General features: G+C 44.0%; 1 long non-coding RNA gene across 1 annotated transcript; it reads left to right on the forward strand.

Annotated features, from left to right (window-relative positions):
- Positions 1-200: 200 nt before the first annotated feature.
- Positions 201-8,110, forward strand: LOC134225407 (uncharacterized). Its single transcript, XR_009983236.1, has 2 exons — positions 201-246; positions 7,472-8,110. It is a non-coding gene; the product is annotated as an uncharacterized LOC134225407 (long non-coding RNA).
- Positions 8,111-21,800: the final 13,690 nt, after the last annotated feature.

Raw genomic sequence — 21,800 nt, forward strand, 5'->3', positions numbered from 1 at the left:
GTCATTGAGACATCAGATGTCAGATGACAATTACTACTAAATAAATGATAATAATCGAAAAACTCGGATTTTTACCTAGCGGTAACATTATTTGAACGGAGAATATTGTTTACTACCATTTCATAAAAAAAATTGGCACTTTTGACTGACACATCAAATGATCATCTTCACCTCAATGATCATCTTCCCCCCAGTTGACGGTACCGTAAATCGGTGTAAAGTTGGGAAGTACCAAAAGAGTGAAGGGTAAGTGATTGTTATAAATTTTATGAAGCGTGAATATTGTATTGTATTGATATGGTGAAAATCTAATTGGATTATTGGTGATTTTTTCTTTTGCATTATTTTCAATTGGGTAAAATCATACATTTATATTATACATATACTATACCTTTACATACACTTTAACCTTTTAAACCTGGTTCAACTATTACATAGTGAAATTTGTGCATAGTAGCAGTATATTGTTATACACAGGAGCATACACAAATTTTTCGGTTTATCTTCATTCAATCATGGCCTCTTCCAGTATGGCTTTTTCTTTGGAACCATACCGTAGAGGAACTTGTTTCACTGATTGGTTTACACGGATGAAATACTTCTTCCGTGTGAATAATGTAACGGAAGAGAACAAAATGGCATATTTTATAACAATGAGTGGTCCTGTAATTTTTGCCGAGATAAAGCTATTGTATCCGGCTGGAAATTTTGAGCAAGCTGAGTTGGAGGACATTGTCGCCAAACTTAAGGGTCGTCTAGATAAAACAGAACCCGATCTAGTACAACGATACAAATTCAGTACTCGCATACAATCCCCAGATGAATCGACAGAAGATTTTGTTTTAAGCTTAAAACTGCAAGCAGAGTTTTGCGGATTTGAAAATTTTAAAGAAATCGCGATACTAGATCGTATCATAGCAGGTCTTAAAGATAAAAATCTTCGACAAAGGTTGTTAAGTGAGGAGAAATTGACACTCTCTAACGCAGAAAAAATTATTGCAACTTGGGAGGTAGCGAAGGTGAACGCAGGAACTGCTGAACCTTATAATAGGAACACTCCAAATCTCGCAGCCTTAGTTGAAAATGGACCAAATGGTCAGGTTCTCGGGAAATTGTCAAGAGTGTATGAATTGGCGAGGCAATCTCAGGGACTAGGAAACAACGACTTTAGGGGAAACAATAGGGGACCAGTGAAAAGTCGTCTAGGATTCAGACCATATGAGAGGACATCACAGACAAGAGGACCTCGCGTGAACTACAGTAGCAGAGCTGACGGTGTCCGACAACAAGATCAAGGGTATGGGCTGCGGAAATGGCAACGACCTGACTACTCCCAAATGGTGTGCAATTACTGCGGGGTTAAGGGTCATATAAGGAGGAAGTGTTTTAAATTGAAAAATTTAAACAGAGATGCAGTAAACCTTGTTGAGTCAAGCAGGCCGGGTCCATCGACAGATACACGGAAGCTCTCAAGTACCCATTACAGTGAACGTTCGCTAATTGGGGTTTTTCTAGTTGGGGCGCTTTTTAGTTGGGGGTTCGCTAATTGGGGCGAAACCCAATTAAAAAGCAGCTAAACGTCAGAATGTGATGTCAAAAACGTGTTGACGTTTTGTTTCCGTGTTTGGCGGGATCGATATTTTCTGGCGCGTAAAATTTTCTTTTGTTCAATCCAGCTTTCCACGCTCGGTAATGGCGGCTTGCTGCTGTGTAAAAACAGCCCGGTGGCATCCCTATCTCACACAATAGGTTTGTTTTGCAGCCAACATTACGCGACCGTATCCTACTGACAGTTCTGTATCCTAATGAGAATCAAATGTGATGCTTGTAAACAAAACACATACTATCATAAATTTTACACTGAGATGTTGGCTGCAAAAACATGGCGTCGTGCCACCCACCTGTGTAAAAATCAATCGGTCTCTGTACTGTTTGACACTAGCTGGAGGAAAGCTCACTGGCGTTCCTGGGTGAGGGGAAGGGAAAAAAGGCCTTTTCGCCAGTGAGTTTTCCTCCAGCTAGTGTCAAAAAGTACAGTGACTGATTGATTTTTACACACCGACTAGCCGCCATTACCGAGCGTGGAAAGCTGGATACAAAAAGTAAACAACATTGACGCTTGTCAAACCGCCCCAATTAGCGAACGGCATTCGCTAGTTGGGGTGAGGTCGTGCCCCAATTAGCGAACGATCACTGTAATGGGTATTTTCGTACCCATTTTGAAGAAAAGCGGCATAACTCATTAAATGGGTAAACTCGATTTACTCATTAATGGGTATTCCCTCTGAACTTCAAATAATGGGTAATTTTAGCACTAGAATTTTGTTGAATAAATGGGTAAATTAGCCCCATTTTTTATTTATGTGAATTTGAGGTTATGTTACATATATAAATTTGAATATTTAAATAAGCTCGGATTGTATGATAATAAGAAAACCATCCAAATTAAGGAACACCAGAAAAAAAGTTTTTGTAATTTATTGTTGTTCTCCAAAACATTCAGCAGCCAAATCAACTGATATTAGTTTTCTCCGTTTGCAAGTGGCATATTTCCCCTCGTGAGACATCCCCCGACATCCGCCTTCTCCGTTTGCAAGTGGCATATTTCCCCTCGTAAGATTCGTCGGGCATCAGTTGCAATTTCATGATTCCTTGCAGGGGATCGTATTTATGCACGAATTCAAAACAAAACTGCATTGTAAGGTACCCCGGGGCAAGTGGGACCTAAAAAAACGCTAGTTCAGCAAAATTGTTAACGCATACTTATAAAACACGATATTTCAGAACATTAACCACGCATACATCATTATATGCTACCGTTGTTGAAGTGTAGACGTGTTGTAAGCCATTTATTCAATTACAAAAAATATAGGTAGTGAAAGAAATAAATTCACCTGTAGGACCCACTTACCCCTTCAAACGGGGCAAGTGGGACCTATTCTGTTTTATACTGTAGAACTAAACTAATTAAAGGAATCTACAATGTTCATGTTACTTCTGAGTCGTAGTATTTTCAGATCATGGATGGAGGTTTGTTGCTTGTCGGGTTTTTGTTTTTGCTACAAAGAAGGGATAATAATTTTAGCAAATATGAAAACCAGACAACAGCCGATTTACTGTTTAATTGGCTCTTGTTTTGCTCTTCACTGGGTTACTTTTGTACCAAATGTTTTAGATGGAAAGGATAAGCAATTCTTTATTCACCATTCGAGTGAATGTTTCTGTGTTTAAAGCACAGATTATTACATAAATCAGTACTTCAAAAGAAACGTTTTTATTCAGGCTGTGCGCACTGCTATAAATTTGTAATAGAACGAAATTGCCAATTTATGTGTTGAGCACTTTATTTATCTGAAAACCTGTAAATTTGATGCGCAATTTGAAAATAACAAAGCACAAGACAAATTTTGTTGACCTATCGTTGAACAAATAGATTATTTGCACTGTAAATGGAAAAATATCGCATTGTTATAACTATTGCGGGAGATAATTTTTAGAATGAATTTTGTATTATTGTTAATCAACTGTACAATACTATTTACCAGCGAAACCAACAATAAGCAAACTACATCTGATTCAGATCCATATGATATATGAGTGTCGAAGTTATTTTTCACTAGATTTAAAAACAATTAAAAGGGCTCTATCGGAATTGTTGTTCAAATATGTCCCACTTGCCCCATGTATGTTAAAACTAAAGGGTAAGTGAAAATTGCAAATTTTGGCTCAAATTAAAACTTATAAATCATTTTCGATGTCACACAATTATTTGATTGCTCAAATTATTCACCTTCCACATCAATGAAAATTTTTTAAAACGACTATTATGGTGGAAATCCATTGAATTAAAATATAAGTAATAGATTTTCCCGGTAGTCTAAAGTCATGATCAAGCAATAGCATTAGCATGGTGCCTCAAATGGTTTTGATTCCAAATATTTTTGTGTGGGCTGTATTCGTTGATAGTCCTGCTTCATATTTCTAGAAGATTGTTACCACTAAAAACGTTTATCGATTGATCAGCAGCCATAGTACCCACTTACCCCGTATTTTCACTTGCCCCGGAGTACCTTACTGTAATGAATAAAGATCCTATAGAAAAATCTACTGCGAACGAAAAAACTTACTTTTTGGCTCAACAAAATCTTACCACTGTAATTCTTCTTACGTCGTTGGACGTCCAGCTTTCCGACCGGCACCATTTCCGGATCTCACCGACTTTTAACAAAAGCAGTCTCCACGTAATTTGAAGAAAACTTTTTGATTAGAAACTTCTTTGTAAAAAACGATAGTGGCACTGACCAAAGATTCCACGGGTAATGTTTACCCATTATTATTGTTAGAAGAAAATGTATATATTGGTGTTAATTTACTCATTTAATGTTGTCATTAAAAAGCCCATTTTTTGACAACTCTATACTGAATCAAATAATGGGTACTCTAGACCCATTTAATGAGTATTTACAAATGTCCGTGGAGGCATATTTCGGAGCTGTTGCAGCGCATGAGTACTCAGGACTCAGAAGAAGAGGAAGCTGATAGCGATACAGGTGATTTATATTGTATGTTGGTGACGTCAATAAATAAAATAAGTAATCCTTGCCTGGTACAGGTTGAAATTGAAGGTAAAATTTTGGAAATGGAGGTAGACTGTGGCGCTTCTGTTTCAGTGATCAGTAAAAGACGATATTTTTCAAAATTTAATAACCCGTTACGCAATTATAGTGAACAACTAATTGTTGTAAATGGAGCAAAACTAAAAATTGAGGGAGAAGCTGAAGTATTTGTAAAATTTAATAATAAAGCGGTGCTAATGCAATTGTTGGTTCTAGACTGTGATAATGATTTTTATCCACTTTTGGGCCGAAGCTGGCTTGATACATTTTATCCGAATTGGAGGCAGTTTTTTACAAATTCCTTACAAATAAATAATTTAAACGACGATGATGGCAAAATTGCTATTGGTGATATAAAGAAAGAATTTACGAATGTATTTACAAAAAACTTTTCATTTCCAATCAATGGTTTTAAAGCAGAGCTGGTGATGAGAGATGAAACTCCAATTTTTAAAAAAGCTTATGACGTTCCATACAGATTGAGAGAAAAAGTATCAAATTATTTAGATAAACTAGAAAAGGAGAAAGTGATCACACCGATAGACACGAGTGAATGGGCATCGCCAATAATTATTGTAAGGAAGAAAAATGATGATATTAGATTAGTGATAGATTGTAGAGTATCTTTAAATAAATCTATCATTCCAAATACTTATCCTTTACCATCGGCGCAGGATATTTTTGCAAATTTAGCTGGAAGCAGATTTTTCTGCGCTCTTGACTTGGAGGGCGCATATACACAATTGGAATTGACAGAGAGATCAAAAAAATATGTGGTTATAAATACAATGAAAGGATTGTATAGATATAATAGATTGCCTCAAAGAGCATCCTCAAGTGCTTCCATCTTTCAACAAGTAATGGATAAGCTGCTGGAAGGAATTGAGAAGGTTTCGTGTTATCTGGATGATGTGTTAATAGCCGGGATAACCATGGAAGATTGCAAAAGAAAACTTTTCACAGTACTAAGACGTTTGGCAAAGGCTAACATTAAAGTCAATTTTGAAAAATGCAATTTTTTTGTGACAGAACTTACACATCTGGGACATGTCATTAGCGAGAGAGGACTGATGCCTTGTCCAGAAAAGATATCAACTATTGAAAAAGCGAAGGCCCCTAAAAACGAATCGGAATTAAAATCATATCTGGGTTTGATAAACTATTATCATAAATTTTTGCCAAATTTGTCATCAAAGCTGTACCATTTGTATAATTTACTTAAAAATAACGTTCAATATGTTTGGGATGACAACTGTCATAAGGCTTTTATAGAAAGTAAAAAGTTGCTAATTAATACGAATTTTCTTGAATTTTACGATCCAAAAAAAGAAATAGTTGTGATTTCAGATGCTTCTGGTTACGGTCTTGGCGGTTTAATAGCTCACGTTATCGATGGGGAAGAAAAACCGATAAGCTTTACCTCTTTTTCATTAAATTCGGCACAAAAGAAATATCCTATACTGCATTTAGAGGCGTTGGCAGTAGTGTGTACTATTAAAAAGTTTCACAAATACCTCTATGGACAGTTTTTCACCGTGTATACGGACCACAAGCCACTGGTTGGGATTTTTGGAAAAGAAGGAAAAAATTCCATCTATGTAACGAGGCTACAACGGTTGATTTTAGAACTTTCAATATATGATTTTGAAATTATTTACAGACCATCCCATAGACTAGCAAATGCGGATTTTTGCTCTAGGTTTCCCTTACAGCAGGCTATTCCTGAAGATCTAGATAAAGAAGTAATAAAAAGTATAAATTTTAGTAAGGAAATACCTATTGATTCGAAGTTGATTGCAAATGCGACAAAAACTGATGAGTTCTTACAAAAACTAATAAGTTTCATGATAAATGGTTGGCCTGAGCGTGTTGACAGGCAATATTCAGATGTGTTTTCGAATCGTTTGGCATTAGAATTAGTAGACGATTGTCTTATTTTTATGGACAGAGTAGTCATACCAAGGATATTTAGGAATCAAATATTAAGATTGTTGCATGCAAATCACGCCGGCGTAATTAAGATGAAACAATGCGCACGTAATACAGTATACTGGTTTGGTATTAACGCGGATATTGAAAAATATGTAATAAACTGTGATGCATGTAATAGTATGGCAATAGTCCATAAACCCAAGCAATCATCCAAATGGATCCCGACTACAAAACCTTTTAGTAGGATTCATATAGATTTTTTTTATTTCGAACACCGTACTTACCTACTCATCGTTGATAGTTTCTCCAAATGGATAGAGGTTGAGTGGATGAAACATGGTACAGACTGTAACAAAGTATTAAGGAAATTAGTAGCCTATTTTGCACGTTTTGGGCTGCCAGATGTGTTGGTGTCGGACAATGGTCCTCCATTTAACTCTTATAATTTTATTAATTTTCTAGAAAGGCAAGGAATTAAGGTGTTGAAAAGTCCACCCTATAATCCATCTAGCAACGGACAAGCCGAGAGACTAGTTAGAACAATAAAAGAGGTTTTAAAGAGATTCCTATTGGATCCTAATATTACAGAGTTAGATCTGGAAGACCAGATAAACCTTTTTCTTTTCAATTTTAGAAATTTCAATTTGACGAAAGATGGACATTTTCCATCTGAGAGGATATTTTCATACAAACCTAAAACTGTGTTAGATTTAGTTAATCCTAAAAACCACTACAAACAACAGCTTTATATACCACAACCAGATGAGGAAGCCTCTTTTCAAAACCATAATGGGAATGTTTCTGATGCTATTGAAAATCTGATGCCTGGTGATGAAGTGTGGTATAGAAATAATAATCCAAATGTTTATACTCGTTGGGTAAAGGCCACCTTTGTAAAAAAATATTCTCAAAATATTTTACAGATATATATTGGAAACGCCAGCGCAATGGCGCACCGAACTCAAATTAGAATATGCAAAGACGATTCATCAAGGCAACGGCCAAATGTAGTTGTAACAAGGCAACAGCGGAGAATAAACTCGAAGGAGGGAGGAAGTCCGCTGGATTATGACGTACCTATTTTATCTAAGGAGCCAATTGTTGCCATTACACCAGTCGCCGTTGATACGCCGGTCGTCACCGAAGTGGAAACGGAAGGACCGACATTAATACGGAAGAGGAAGCGAAAAATTTCAGACAGTCGTTTGGAGACTGTTGTTGAACCCAGAAGATCAAAGCGCCCACGTAAGACAAACCGTTCAAGTGACTACTTGTATGAATAATCATATTTCGGATGTGAATTTAGAAATAAGTTGATGGAATTTGAAACAACTGGATTTATTATTGTAGTGTACATATCTGATAAATTGAATCAGTTCGGAATTTTATATTATATTCTATTAAAAGGGGAAGAATTATAATACCTGTGAACTAAATGTACTTTGAGACTGTCAAATGACAGTTCTGATTCCGCGTTCCTTACGCATTCGATTGAGCCGAATGGCTTTAACCGATATCTCAATAAACGAGACGTTTAGTCTAATCTGAAACTTAAGACAGAACAGTCGTGCTTGTAGCTCCGAAACCATCCTTTACAACCTTGGTGATTCTCCCTATATGAACTCTTAGTATTAACTTCAAAACCAAGATGAATAGTTTCAAACAATTCCATGCATTAGCTGAACGTCAGACTGGTCGCCGACTAAAAATGTTGCGAAGCGATAATGGTAAAGAATATGTTAATGGGTTATTCCAGCAATACTTGACCAAGGCAGGTATCAGACATCAGTCAACGAACGATTATACACCTGAACAAAACGGATTGTCGGAAGGCGCTAATCGGACTATTGTGGAAAAGGCGCGCTGTATGTTATTTGATGCCAAATTATCAAAGTCGTTTTGGGCCGAGGCTGTGGCTACTGCGGTTTATATTGTAAATCGATCACCAACTCGTGAACATGAATTAACCCCGGATGAAGTATGGACTGGCAAGAAACCCGACCTATCCCACATGTGTATTTGGTACGAAGGCTATGGTGCAAGTGCCAAAATAAAAGCGTAGAAAGTGGGATCCGAAGTCACGAGAATGTGTGCAGATTGGGTTCGAGGAGGCAAGGGATATCGTTTGTATAATCCTCGAACAAAATGTATTTTCAAGAGCCGTGACGTAATTTTCATTAATGAGTCTGATCAGGAGAACACATCACAAGCAGTCCCGGCGAGGAAGGCAACTGTTATTTCTCTATAGTACACCAAAGCTCCAGTAAATGTTCCAGAAGTTAACTCACCCGATATTCGAGTTAATTTGCCGGAAGCCGACCACGGCGTTGCGCAAGATGCACCTACTTCCAACACAGCCTTCCGTATCGGTACACCTGGAGATCACCACTGCAGACAGAATCACAAATCGACCACGTTCTGATTGATGGACGGCACTTCTCCGACATTATCGACGTCAGGACATATCGTGGCGCTAACATCGACTCTGACCACTATCTGGTGATGGTTAAACTGCGCCCAAAACTATCCGTCATTAACAATGTTCGGTACCGACCACCGCCGCGGTACGACCTAGAGCGACTGAAGCAACCTGATGTCGCCACTGCATACGCGTAGCATCTCGAGGCAGCGTTGCCGGAAGAGGGTGAGCTCGATGGGGCCCCTCTTGAGGACTGCTGGAATACAGTTAAAGCAGCCATTAAGACGCAGCGGAGAACAACGTCGGGTATATGGGACGAAGTCGACGGAACGATTGGTTTGACGAAGAGTGCATCAGATAGATTTTGGAGGAGAAGGACGCAGCGCGGGCGGTCGCGCTGCAGCAAGGTACCCGGCAGAACGTGGAACGTTATAGACCAGCGGTTCTCAACCTGGGATACATGTACCCCTGGGGATACCTTCGCTGGCCCTAGGGGGTACCTCGGACAAAAATGCGTAATGGCGGACGTATTACAATTCCAATCAAAACTCATTGATAGAGTTTCATAATTGTGTATTTTTTATTTCAAAAATTTATATTGAACATATTTTGCAATACGAGCAATAAATCCCAATTGAATTCTCCCTTCCACAATCAGCACAATGTATGAAGGGCTGCGGAACAAAAGATCAAACAAGTAATAGGTCGAATGATCAAAATGATTTTTTTTTTCACTAAAACTCGTTGGCTTCTTTGCTAGAGGATTAGAAGCATCCTTCTACGCTTCTCAGAACCCTTTTCTCAAGCAGCTCAATAGCCTTCTTTCAAGAGGCTCGTAAGCCTTTTTTCAAGAGGCTCGGAAGCCTCCTAGGCACTTCAGAAGCCTCCTTTCAAGTGGTTCGGTTGCCTCCTTTCAAGAGGCTCGTAAGCCTCCTTTTAAAAGTTGGAAAGGTTAAACTAAATAAGCTGCACTCATAACAAAGATATGCAGTGTCAAAATTGGAACGGTCAAATCAGTTGTTCCAATCGAACACAAGGTTCTTAAAGGTGGGAGTAATGCTTACTTACTTACTTATGGATCCTATACACCTCCGGTGGTGCAAAGGGCCGACTTGAAAGATCTCCATCCTGAGCGATGCCCGGCTATCGCTTTAACCTGTTGCCAGGTTAGATTTCGGTCGACTTCTTTTATTTCTTTATTGAGGCTTCGCCGCCATGAGCCTCTGGGTCTGCCTCTGCTGCGATGTCCCGCTGGGTTCCAGTCTAATGCTTGCTTACAGATTTCGTTTCCGCCCCTACGTAGAGTGTGGCCGACCCAGCCCCACTTCCGATCCCGAATTTCTGTTGTTATCGGCCTCTGGTGACAACGACGATGGAGCTCGTTGTTTGAGATCCAGTTGTGAGGCCACCAGGCCCGAATTATATACCGCAGGCATCTGTTAATGAACACCTGCAGCCGTTGAGTGTTCTCCACTGATACACACCATGTTTCGCTAGCGTATAACAGCACAGATTTCACGTTAGAGTTGAAAATTCGTATTTTGGTGCGTTCACTTATCTGCCTGTTTTTCCAGATATTTCTTAAACTCGCAAAGGCAGCCCTTGCTTTCTTGATCCGTGCGCCTATGTCGATCTTGGTACCGCCGTCTGACGCCATTTGGCTACCAAGATATTGGAAGCTTTCAACATTCTCCACTGGTTGCCCGGCTACTGTGAAACTGGAAGGAGTCACCGTGTTTACATCCAACGATTTGGTTTTGTTGACGTTGATGACTAAACCTACCGAGGAGGAGCGATCGGCAAGGTCGTTGAGCTTACTCTGCATATCAGAGCGCCGTTGCGCGAGTAGTGCAACGTCATCCGCCAATTCGAAGTCGTTTAGGTGCTCCATGGTTATAGGCTGCCATAACAGCCCGCGGTTTGGTTCACGGTCAATCGCATCTACCAGAATCTCATCGATTACGATGAGGAACAGTAACAGTGATAGAATACATCCTTGCCTCACACCAGCTACGACCCGGATAGGGTCGGACAGGACCATTGTGCAGCACTCTACACGAAAAGGCCTCGTACTGTGCTTCGATGAGGCCGATGATTTTCTCAGGAACCCCTTGCGTCTCAGGGCGCCCCACATATTCTCGTGATTGAGACGGTCGAAAGCTTTTCGTAGTCAATGAATACCAAGTAAAGGGACTCTTGGAATTCGTTGACCTGCTCCAAAATGATGCGGAGCGTGACAATATGGTCCACACAGGATCTTCCGGCACGGAATCCGGCTTGCTGCCGCCGGAGAGTCGCATCGATCTTCTCCTGAATCCGGGCTAGGATAATTTTGCACAGAACTTTGAGAACGGTACACAGCAACATAATGCCTCGCCAGTTATCGCATACAGTCAGGTCACCCTTTTTGGGCACCTTCACTAAGATACCTTGCATCCAGTCGACCGGGAAAGTTGCGGTGTCCCAGATATTACGAAATAAACGATGCAGTAGTTGAGCGGATGTCATGGGGTCAGCTTTGAGCATCTCGGCTGATATGCGGTCGACCCCTGGGGCTTTATTCGATTTCATGCTTTGGATGGCTGTTTGAATCTCTAGCAGTGATGGAGCTTCGGTATTGACGCGTGTTATACGTCGGATCCTAGGCAGGTCATGCCGAGGTGGTGATGGCCTGGCTGGCACTTGAAAAAGTTGTTCGAAGTGCTCGAACCAGCGTTTCAGCTGGTCAGTTGGGTCGGTTAATAACTGATCATTCGCGTCTTTCACAGGCATCGTTGCATTCATCTTCGCCCCGCTTAAGCGTCGTGAGATATCGTAGAGGAGGCGAATGTCCCCGGTTGCGGCGGCTCTCTCTCTCCTTCGTCGGCCAGAGAGTCTGCCCACGCTCGCTTGTCCCGTCGACATGAGCGTTTTACTTCCTTCTCAAGAGCCGCGTATCGTTGACGGGCTAAGACTTTGGCTCCTCTGGTTTTCGATCGCTCTATCGCGGCTTTGGCTTCTCTTCGCTCCTCTATCTTTCTCCAGGTCTCATCGGTGATCCATTGTTTTCTCTGGGTGCGTAGTTCGCCCAGATTGTTCTCGCTGGTGGTGATGAAGGCATTCTTGATGGCGGTCCATTGGTCTTCCACGCTGCCACCTTCCGGAATATCTGCAGCACGCGTCTCCAGTTCTTCAACGAAGGACCGTTTCACCGTGGCATCTTCCAGTCGGCGTGTGTTGAATCGTCATCCAACGCCGACGAATCCGCGCAATGCGCAGGCGTATTTCGCCGATGAGGAGGTGATGACCTGACGCGATATCGGCACTACGTTTATTCCGTACATCAAGAAGGCTCCGTTTCCATTTTCGGCTGATGCAGATGTGGTCGATTTGATTTTCTGTAAAGCCGTCACGGGAGACCCACGTGACCTTGTGAACCGGTCGATGAGGGAAGAGCGATCCCCGATCACCATGTCGTTATTACCACAAAATTCTGCGAACAGCTCTCCGTTTTCGCTCATTTCTCCGAGACCATGGCGTCCCATAATGCGCTCATGGTTCGAGTTGTCGGATCCGATCTTCGCATTGAAGTCGCCCAAACAGATCTTGATATCACCCTTCGGAATTCTATCTACGACGGCATTGAGTTGACTGTAGAAGTTCTCTTTGTCTTGCAGATCGGCAGCATCGGTTGGCGCATAACATTGGATTATAGTAAGGTTTCGGACCCGTGTTCTAAATCTGGCAACGATTATCCTTTCACTTATAGGTTCCCACTTCATAAGCGCAGAGTGTGCCTGAGCGCTTAGTAGGAAGCCAACTCCGCGATGCCGGGGAGCGTGTTCACCTCGTAAACCAGAGTATAGCAGAACTTGTCCCGACGGCGTTCTGTGTTCTCCAAAGTTTGGCCAACGGACTTCACTCAGTCCCAGGATCTCAAGCTTCATGCGGCGTGCCTCATTGGCAAGTTGTGCCAATTTACCCTGCTGGGCTAGGGTTAAAACGTTCCATGTTCCTATTCGTGTCCGTTGTTTCGCGCTAAGAGTCGTCGCCGTAAAATCAGTCCGTATTCTTTCATTATCGGATTCTCGAACAAATTGATGTTTCGGGAACAGTAGGTTGTTGGCCCAAGGTTCCCTATCCACCGGGATGGGGCTGCCATCTTAGGTATAGCTTCCGGGAATAGCATTTCATACTCAGCCGCTGGATGCCAGAACAGACGCTGTTGGAGCCGCACCTCCTTGGTGGACAGACGCTCGATCAGTCGGGTCATATTTGTTTAAAGTCCCACCCAACACCAGGACTAGGCTAGTGCGCTTTGAGCGGCACACGGTCGCTTTGATAGGGCCTGCTTGGGGACACATGCAGCTTTTTATAGAAGTTCAACAGAGCCCACTGTCGAACCCCACCACATCCTAGGCAGACCCCACAGTACGCACCCTCTCACTCTAGCTGATGTCAGAAGGACAACAGTGCCCAGGCTGCACTACCAGCTAAGTACGCAACCCTTAGCTGGCGGTCAATTGTCATCGGAAGACCCGTGGAAGCGTGAGTATTGGAACTTGTGAGGACCAGAGCTATGTTAGGCGCCCCTTCCCGGATGTCAACTCACCATTTCGCAGCCCAGTAATGCGCCACTTGTATAATGCGGGCACTTTAGGTTAAACATGGTTTTTTTTTAAATATTTTAGTGGACCCTTTCATCCGAAAGCACACCTGGAGACACCCAAATGGTGAAACTTGCAACCAGATAGACCATGTTCTGGTGGATGGGCGCCATTTCTCGGATGTTATCGATGTGCGGACATTCAGAGGTCCGAACATTGACTCTGATCACTACCTCGTTGTCAGTAAAATTCGATCACGGTTGTCAACTGTATCGAACGAAAGATCACAGCGAACGATGCGTTACAATATCCAGCGATTGTCGGCGGAAGGAGTATCGGCTGAGTACCGCCAGAAGCTCGACGAACGGATAAGTGCAATCAACGTTAGCGACAACATCAACGATCTATGGGAGTTGATCCATGGAGCGGTGAGCACAACAGCACGAGAAGTGGTAGGCACTGCACAGAGGCGACCCAGGACGGGTTGGTTCGATGAGGAGTGTCAGAGAGTGACAGACGAGAAGAACGTTGCCAGAAGCCGGATGTTGGTGTCAGGTACCCGATCGAATAGAGATCGTTACAAGGAAGCAAGAGCAGCCGAAAAACGAACCCACCGCAGGAAGAAAAACGAGTACGAAGAACAAGTTATTAGTGAGGCGCAGGAAAAAATGGAGCAGAACGATATGCGGAGGTTTTATGAGTCTGTCAATGGCGTGCGGAGAAAGACAGCGCTATCTCCCGTCATGTGCAACGACCAACAAGGGAATTTGCTGACAGATAAAACTGAAGTGGCTGCCAGGTGGAAGCAACACTTCGAGACTTTGTTGAATGGAGGAAGTGACGGTGCATCGGTGAACAGAATAAATATTAGCGACGATGGACAAGCTGTGGAGTCACCTACACTAGATGAGGTTAAAAAAGCTGTTAAAGAGCTGAAAAACAATAAGGCTGCGGGGAAGGACCAGCTCCCGGCTGAACTTCTCAAACATGGCATTCATTCATTTCATTTATTTAGTTAACATCTAAACAGATAACACTGAATCAACAATTTGACGCCACAATGCACGGTTCGAGGCCGCATCTCTCCATCCTCGGATACGCCCCACGCTCGCCAAGTCGTTCTGCACCTGGTCTGCCCATCTCGCTCGCTGCGCTCCACGCCGTCTCGTACCTGCCGGATCGGAAGCGAACACCATCTTTGCAGGGTTGCTGTCCGGCATTCTTGCAACATGTCCTGCCCATCGTACCCTTCCGGCTTTAGCTACCTTCTGGATACTGGGTTCGCCGTAGAGTTGGGCAAGCTCATGGTTCATTCTTCGCCGCCACACACCGTCTTCTTGCACACCGCCAAAGAAGGTCCTAAGCACCCGTCTCTCGAATACTCCGAGTGCTTGCAAGTCCTCCTCGAGCATTGTCCATGTTTCATGTCCGTAGAGGACTACCGGTCTTATTAACGTCTTGTACATGACACATTTGGTGCGGTGGCGAATCTTTTTCGACCGCAGTTTCTTCTGGAGCCCGTAGTAGGCCCGACTTCCACAGATGATGCGCCTTCGTATTTCACGACTAACGTTGTTGTCAGCCGTCAGCAAGGATCCGAGGTAGACGAATTCCTCGACCACCTCGAAGGTATCCCCGTCTATCGTAACACTGCTTCCCAGGCGGGCCCTGTCGCGCTCGGTTCCGCCCACAAGCATGTACTTTGTCTTTGACGCATTCACCACCAGTCCAACTTTTGTTGCTTCACGTTTCAGGCGGGTGTACAGTTCTGCCACCTTTGCAAATGTTCGGCCGACAATGTCCATGTCATCCGCGAAGCAAATAAATTGACTGGATCTTCTAGCGCAATGTTGAACAACAGGCACGAAAGTCCATCACCTTGTCTTAGTCCCCGGCGCGATTCGAACGAACTGGAGTGTTCGCCCGAAATCTTCACACAGTTTTGCACACCATCCACCGTTGCTTTGATCAGTCTGGTAAGCTTCCCAGGGAAGCTGTTCTCGTCCATAATTTTCCATAGCTCTACGCGGTCTATACTGTCGTATGCCGCCTTGAAATCAACGAACAGATGGTGCGTTGGGACCTGGTATTCACGGCATTTTTGAAGGATTTGCCGTACAGTAAAGATCTGGTCCGTTGTCGAGCGGCCGTCAACGAAGCCGGTTTGATAACTTCCACGAACTCGTTCACTAACGGTGACAGACGACGGAAGATGATCTGGGATATCACTTTGTAGGCGGCATTAAGGATGGTGATCGCTCGAAAGTTCTCACACTCCAGTTTGTCGCCTTTCTTGTAGATGGGGCATATAACCCCTTCCTTCCACTCCTCCGGTAGCTGTTCGGTTTCCCAGATTCTGACTATCAGTATGTGCAGGCAAGTGGCCAGCTTTTCCGGGCCCATCTTGATGAGCTCAGCTCCGATACCATCCTTACCAGCTGCTTTATTGGTCTTTAGCTGTTGAATGGCATCCTTAACTTCCCTCAAGGTGGGGGCTGGTTGGCTTCCATCGTCCGCTGAACTGACGTAATCATCTCCTCCGCTGCCTTGACTTTCATTGCCTGTACTCTCAGCGCCATTCAGATGTTCCTCGTAGTGCTGCTTCCACCTTTCGATCACCACGTTCGTCCGTCAAGATGCTCCCATCCTTATCCCGGCACATTTCGGCTCGCGGCACGAAGCCTTTGCGGGATGCGTTGAGCTTCTGATAGAACTTGCGTGTATCTTGAGAACGGCACAGCTGTTCCATCTCCTCGCACTCCGCTTCTTCCAGGCGGCGTTTCTTCTCCTGAAAAAGGCGGGTCTGCTGTCTCCGCTTCCGTCTATAACGTTCCACGTTCTGCCGGGTACCTTGCTGCAGCGCGACCGCCCGCGCTGCGTCCTTCTCCTCCAGAATCTGTCTGCACTCTTCGTCGAACCAATCGTTCCGTCGACTCAAACATGGCAGTGAGCAGTTTTATGAAGTTCTGCACCATATTATGTCGAAAATATGGGAAGACGAGGAAATGCCTGCTAGCTGGTTGGACGACCTCATTTGCCCTCTCTTTAAGAAAGGGCACAGACTGGAGTGCGCCAATTACCGAGGAATAACCCTCCTTAATTCGGCGTACAAAATTATGTCCCGTATTCTGTTCAACAGATTGAGACCGCTTGAAGAGTCCTTCGTTGGCGAATACCAAGCGGGTTTTCGTGAGGGCCGATCAACGACGGATCAAATGTTTACCCTGAGACAAATCCTTGATACATTTCGGGAGTACAACTTGCAGACACATCATTTGTTTATTGATTTCAAGGCGGCGTACGATTCAGTAAAACGGAATGAATTATGGCAAATTATGCTTGAACATGGTTTTCCGGCGAAACGGCTGATTCGTATAACGTTGGACGGATCGAAATCAAGTGTAAGGATTGCGGATGAAATATCGACGTCATTTGTTACCTTAGATGGATTGAAGCAGGGCGATGCACTCTCGAACCTACTGTTCAATATAGCGCTCGAGGGAGCGATTAGGAGAGCTGGTGGGCAAAGAAGCGGTACCATTATCACAAAATCGCATATGCTCCTGGGATTTGCGGACGATATCGATATTATCGGAATTGATCGCCGTGCTGTGGAAGAGGCTTTTGCGCCTTTTAAGAGGGAGACAGCGAGGATTGGACTCACGATCAATACCAGCAAAACGAAGTACATGGTCGCTGGCAATCAACGTCGGTTCATTAGTGGTGGTGGTAGCGAAATAGTGCAGGATGGTGAAACATTTGAAATGGTAGAAGAATTTGTGTATCTTGGAACATTAGTGACGTGCGATAATGATGTTACCCGCGAGGTGAAAAGGCGTATTGCAGCTGCAAATAAGGCTTATTACGGACTTCGTAACCAGCTTAAGTCCCGTAGTCTGCAAACGAAAACAAAACTCGCGCTGTACACTACTCTGATTCTTCCGGTGGCTTTATACGGCCATGAGACATGGACGTTAAAGGAGGATGATCGGAGAGCTCTCGGAGTGTTTGAGCGTAAGGTGCTGGGGACAATAATCGACGGTAAACAGGAGAACGGTATCTGGCGGCGTCGCATGAATCACGAATTGTACGAGGTGTATAAAGGACTGGATATTATTAAGCTTATACAACACGGCAGACTACGGTGGGCTGGTCACGTTGTTCGTATGCCGGAAGAACGTCAAGCGAAGATAATATTTAGTAGAGAACCCGAAAGAGGCCGCAGGCTTCGTGGAAGGCCGCGTACACGATGGCTTTTTGCAGTTGAAGCGGACCTGAGGGCGCTCAATGTTCAGGGCGACTGGAAGCGATTGGCCCAGGATCGCGTCCAGTGGAGAAGGATACTCCATTCGGCGTAGGTTCATCGAAGAGCTGTAGCCCATCCAGTATCAAGTAAGTATGGACGAGAAAATAAAAATCACCGCGTTCGACGGATCCGGCTTCCACAACTGGAAGTTCCGGATGGAAACCGTCCTCGATACTTTCGATCTACTGGATTGCCTCCACCAGGAGATGAGTGAGATCGATGAGTTAAAAGTGATGGCGGACGATTCTGCGAGTGTGAAGGCGGAGAAGAAAAAGAAACTGGTGGCGCGAAGAGCCGCAGAGAAAAAGTGCAAAGCAGTGATTATTCAGGCGATAGCTGATAATCAACTAGAATTAGTGAAAGACTGTGCGACCCCGAAACAAATTTGGGACACGCTGAAGGCGGTATTCGAGCGTCGTGGTGTTGCCGGACAGTTGTTTATTCGGAAGCAGCAGCTCCTCACATTGAAATATGTGGAGGATGCTAGTGATAACGGTTTGTCGGAACACTTGCTTAAATTTGATCGGCTAATTCGAGAGTTGAAGGAAAGTGGCGCGGCTGTGGAAGAATGTGACGCGATTTGCCATCTGTTGTTAACGTTGCCATCGTCGTTTGATTCGGTAGTTACCGCGATCGAGACGCTTCCGTCCGGTGTAACAATGGCTTTCGTGAAGAAGCGTTTGCTAGATGTGAACATGAAGAAAGGAAACCTACTGTCTCCTGGCGGCGACGATGAGGGTGTTGCCATGATGAGTAGACAGAGTTGGAGGAGGTTGACGTGTTTTCGGTGCGGTAAAGTCGGACACAAACGAGCCGATTGTCATGTGAAATTGTCAGAATCTGATCCGAGTGAGTACAGCAATGTGAGAAGACGAAATTATAAAGCAGACGTAGTATTTGAAGAAAACCGTACCTCGGATCGCGTGGAGGTTGTTTTTATGGCGTCTAAAGAAAAAGAACTGGTGAAAGCGCAGTGGTTTCTAGACTCTGATGCCACGGACCACATGGTGAACGACAATAGTTATTTTAAAACGATGCGGCGCCTGGAGCGGCCTGTGGAAGTGTTAGTAGCGAACCGCGAAAAATTACTGGCAGAATACTGTGGTGATGTGGAGGTGTATGCCGTTATTAGAAATGAAAAGAAGAAGTGCGAAGCGAAGAATGTGCTATACTTACCCGGACTTAGCTGCAATCTGTTGAACTCAGTGAACCGTGTGGCGAGAGCTGGTTTACGAGTCAGTTTTGTAGGCAGAAGAGCGGAAATATTGGAGAATGGGGTAGTTGTGGCTGTAGCAAATTACAACAATAAACAATATGAACTGAACATGTTTAAGCGTCGTACATAAAAAAAAGGCGGCATCTGGCAAGTTGCAGAAGTATATGGAAAGTGAAAACGGAAAATGTGTTGAATGAATCGAAGATTAGAGAAGAATAGATGGTGCAGAAGAAGAATCCATGAAAGAGGACATACTCTATGGAATAACAGTATGTATCGACGGCGCTTGCGGCTAGGAGGGGCCAGGGGAGAGACAATGTTTTGCTTTGTTTGGTTGTGTCTAGTGCAGATGCAAAAGAAATTCAGGAAGAGAGTAACTCGAATGAAAAAGAAGAGAATAGATGATAAGAAAATGTTGAAAGGGAACATGTCATAATTAAAGTGTTCTGAAACTTAGTTAATTTGGAGATCTAGTTGTCGAAAGTTGAACTAGCATTGATAGGATCTGTGATATTTGTTACTGTGATACTCGGGTTGTCGACTTGAGGAGGGGTGTTGGAAATAAATTCAGTGTGCAACCGTCACCCCTCGTTATCAAGACAACTTTTATGTTCAGACCAAATGAACACACCGTGGTTGTGTTGTCAAATATTATTGTTTATATTTATGTTTATGTATTTGAATAAATTGTATTCGTTCGAGTGAAGTTGAAGCGACCGGTTTGTATTTTCTCCGCTCCGGAAAACCCACTTTATTTTTTTCTCGGTCCGCTGTTTCGTTGTTTCCACTGTTGGTGCGCTCAACAGTTCCATCTCCTCGCACTCCGCTTCTTCCAGGCGGCGTTTCTTCTCCTGAAAAAGGCGGGTCTGCTATCTCCGCTTCCGTCTATAACAGCGGTTCTCAACCTTTTTCTTGAGAGGTACCCCTTCGAACTTTTGCATTAATTGAGGTACCCCATCTCGAAAGTAGGCTTCCAATCCTCTTGAAAAAAATAATTCTGAGCCCTTTGAAGGGAGGAGCTTCAGCTTTTAAATCCATTTAAAGTAGGTTTCTGCGCCTCTAAATTAAAGGCTTCTGAGCCTCTTGTAGATTAAAATGAGGCTTCCTTTGCATCTTGATAGTATGTGAGCCTCTTGATAGTATGCTTCCAAGCCTCTTGAAACAAGAATTCCGAGCTTCTTGAAGCGAGGCTTCCGAGCATCTTGAAAGGAGGCTTCCGAACTACTTGAAAGTAGACTTCTGAGCCTCCTGAAAGCAGGCTTCCCAGCCTCTTAAAAGGAGGCTTACGAGCGTCTTGAAAAAAGACAGCCTGACCACTTGAAAGGAGGCTTCCGAGCCTCTCGAAAGGATCCTTCCGAGCCTCTTGGAAAAAGGCTTCAGAGCCTCTTGAAAAGGAGGCTTCTTAACCTCTTGAAATGAGGCTTCCTAGCTTCTTGAAAAAAGGCTTCCGAGCTTCTTGAAAGGATCTTTAAAGGAGGCTTCCGTGGCTCTTAAAATAAAGCTTTACAGCATCTAGAAAAGATGGCTTTTGAGCCTCTAGAAAAGAAGGCTTCCGAGCCTCTTAGAAGGAGGACTTTGAGCCTCTCGAAAGCGACTTCCTTTTAAAAGAAAAGAGGCTTCGGGGCCTTTTGGAAGGAAGCTTTTGAGCATCTTGGAAGTAGGCTTTTGAGCTTCTTGAAAGCAGAAACTACAAGGCACCTCTTGAAGGAGTTTTTCTCAAAAAGGCCTTCCCGTGCAGAAAAGGATCTTGAAGGAGCTTCCCTAGTCTTGAAAGGAGAGCACAGGCCTATAGAAGAGGGTTTTGCCTCTTGCCAAGCACTCCTTTCAGACCTAGGAAGCTTTCTCCTTTCTAAAGGAAACAGGCTGTCTTTGGAAAAAAAACCTCCTTTCAAGAGGCTCCAAGCTACTTTCAAGCTCAAAAAAGAAGTCAAAGCCCTCTCTCAGCTCAGGCCTTTTCAGGAGCCATTCAGGAAGATTGAAAACTCACTCAGGGCTCTGGTGCCAGAGAGCTGGGACAGCACTCAAGAGCTCAAGTTCAGGAAGCCTCAGAGACAGGCTTGCTGTCAAGAGGAGCTCACAGGTGAGCTCAAGATGCAAGGAAACCTCAGAACACTGTGGGCGCAAGGATTATGGAGGAAGCTCACTCCTGGAACGTGAGGCACCAACAGTATTTTTCAAAGAGGCTTGGAAGCCGGACTCAGAGACCAGAATACCTCAGTTTCCAAGGGATACCTCAAATGAAAGATGTTTCTGAACTCTGATCTCTCGAAAGCCAATGGCGGTCGAACTTTCGGGAAGTGCGCTCAATCAGTGCGAAAATGGGCTGGATCTGTCATGAGTTCACGGACAGGCGACGGAAAAAAAAACACTGGGCCGACGAAGTGAGGACAGGTCTACTGCAGGAGCTGGGCGAAAAGAACGACCCGGGAGAAAACGGTTGCTGTGCAAGCAGCTGCTCACTGTTCTCAGATACGAAGCTCAGGACAGTTCTGGAGGGAAGTTGAGACTGCCGTCTGGGAGTGAACGGCGAACAGGCTTCAGGATTCGTTGAAACAATGACAGGCGTGGACAGACGATCAATGACAGATGATGTCGACAGATGGAGGCAATGAAAACTCGGACGCTCAGACCTGGTGGAAGCTCGTTCAACGTGCAGTCAATTTATTTAAGCTAAAGATGAGCTGGAACAGTTGCTGAAAGGCCGAACATTTACAGGAAAGAGCTG

The sequence above is a fragment of the Armigeres subalbatus genome, chromosome 3 (genome assembly GCF_024139115.2).
Source record: "Armigeres subalbatus isolate Guangzhou_Male chromosome 3, GZ_Asu_2, whole genome shotgun sequence".
NCBI classification, from domain to species: domain Eukaryota; kingdom Metazoa; phylum Arthropoda; class Insecta; order Diptera; family Culicidae; genus Armigeres; species Armigeres subalbatus.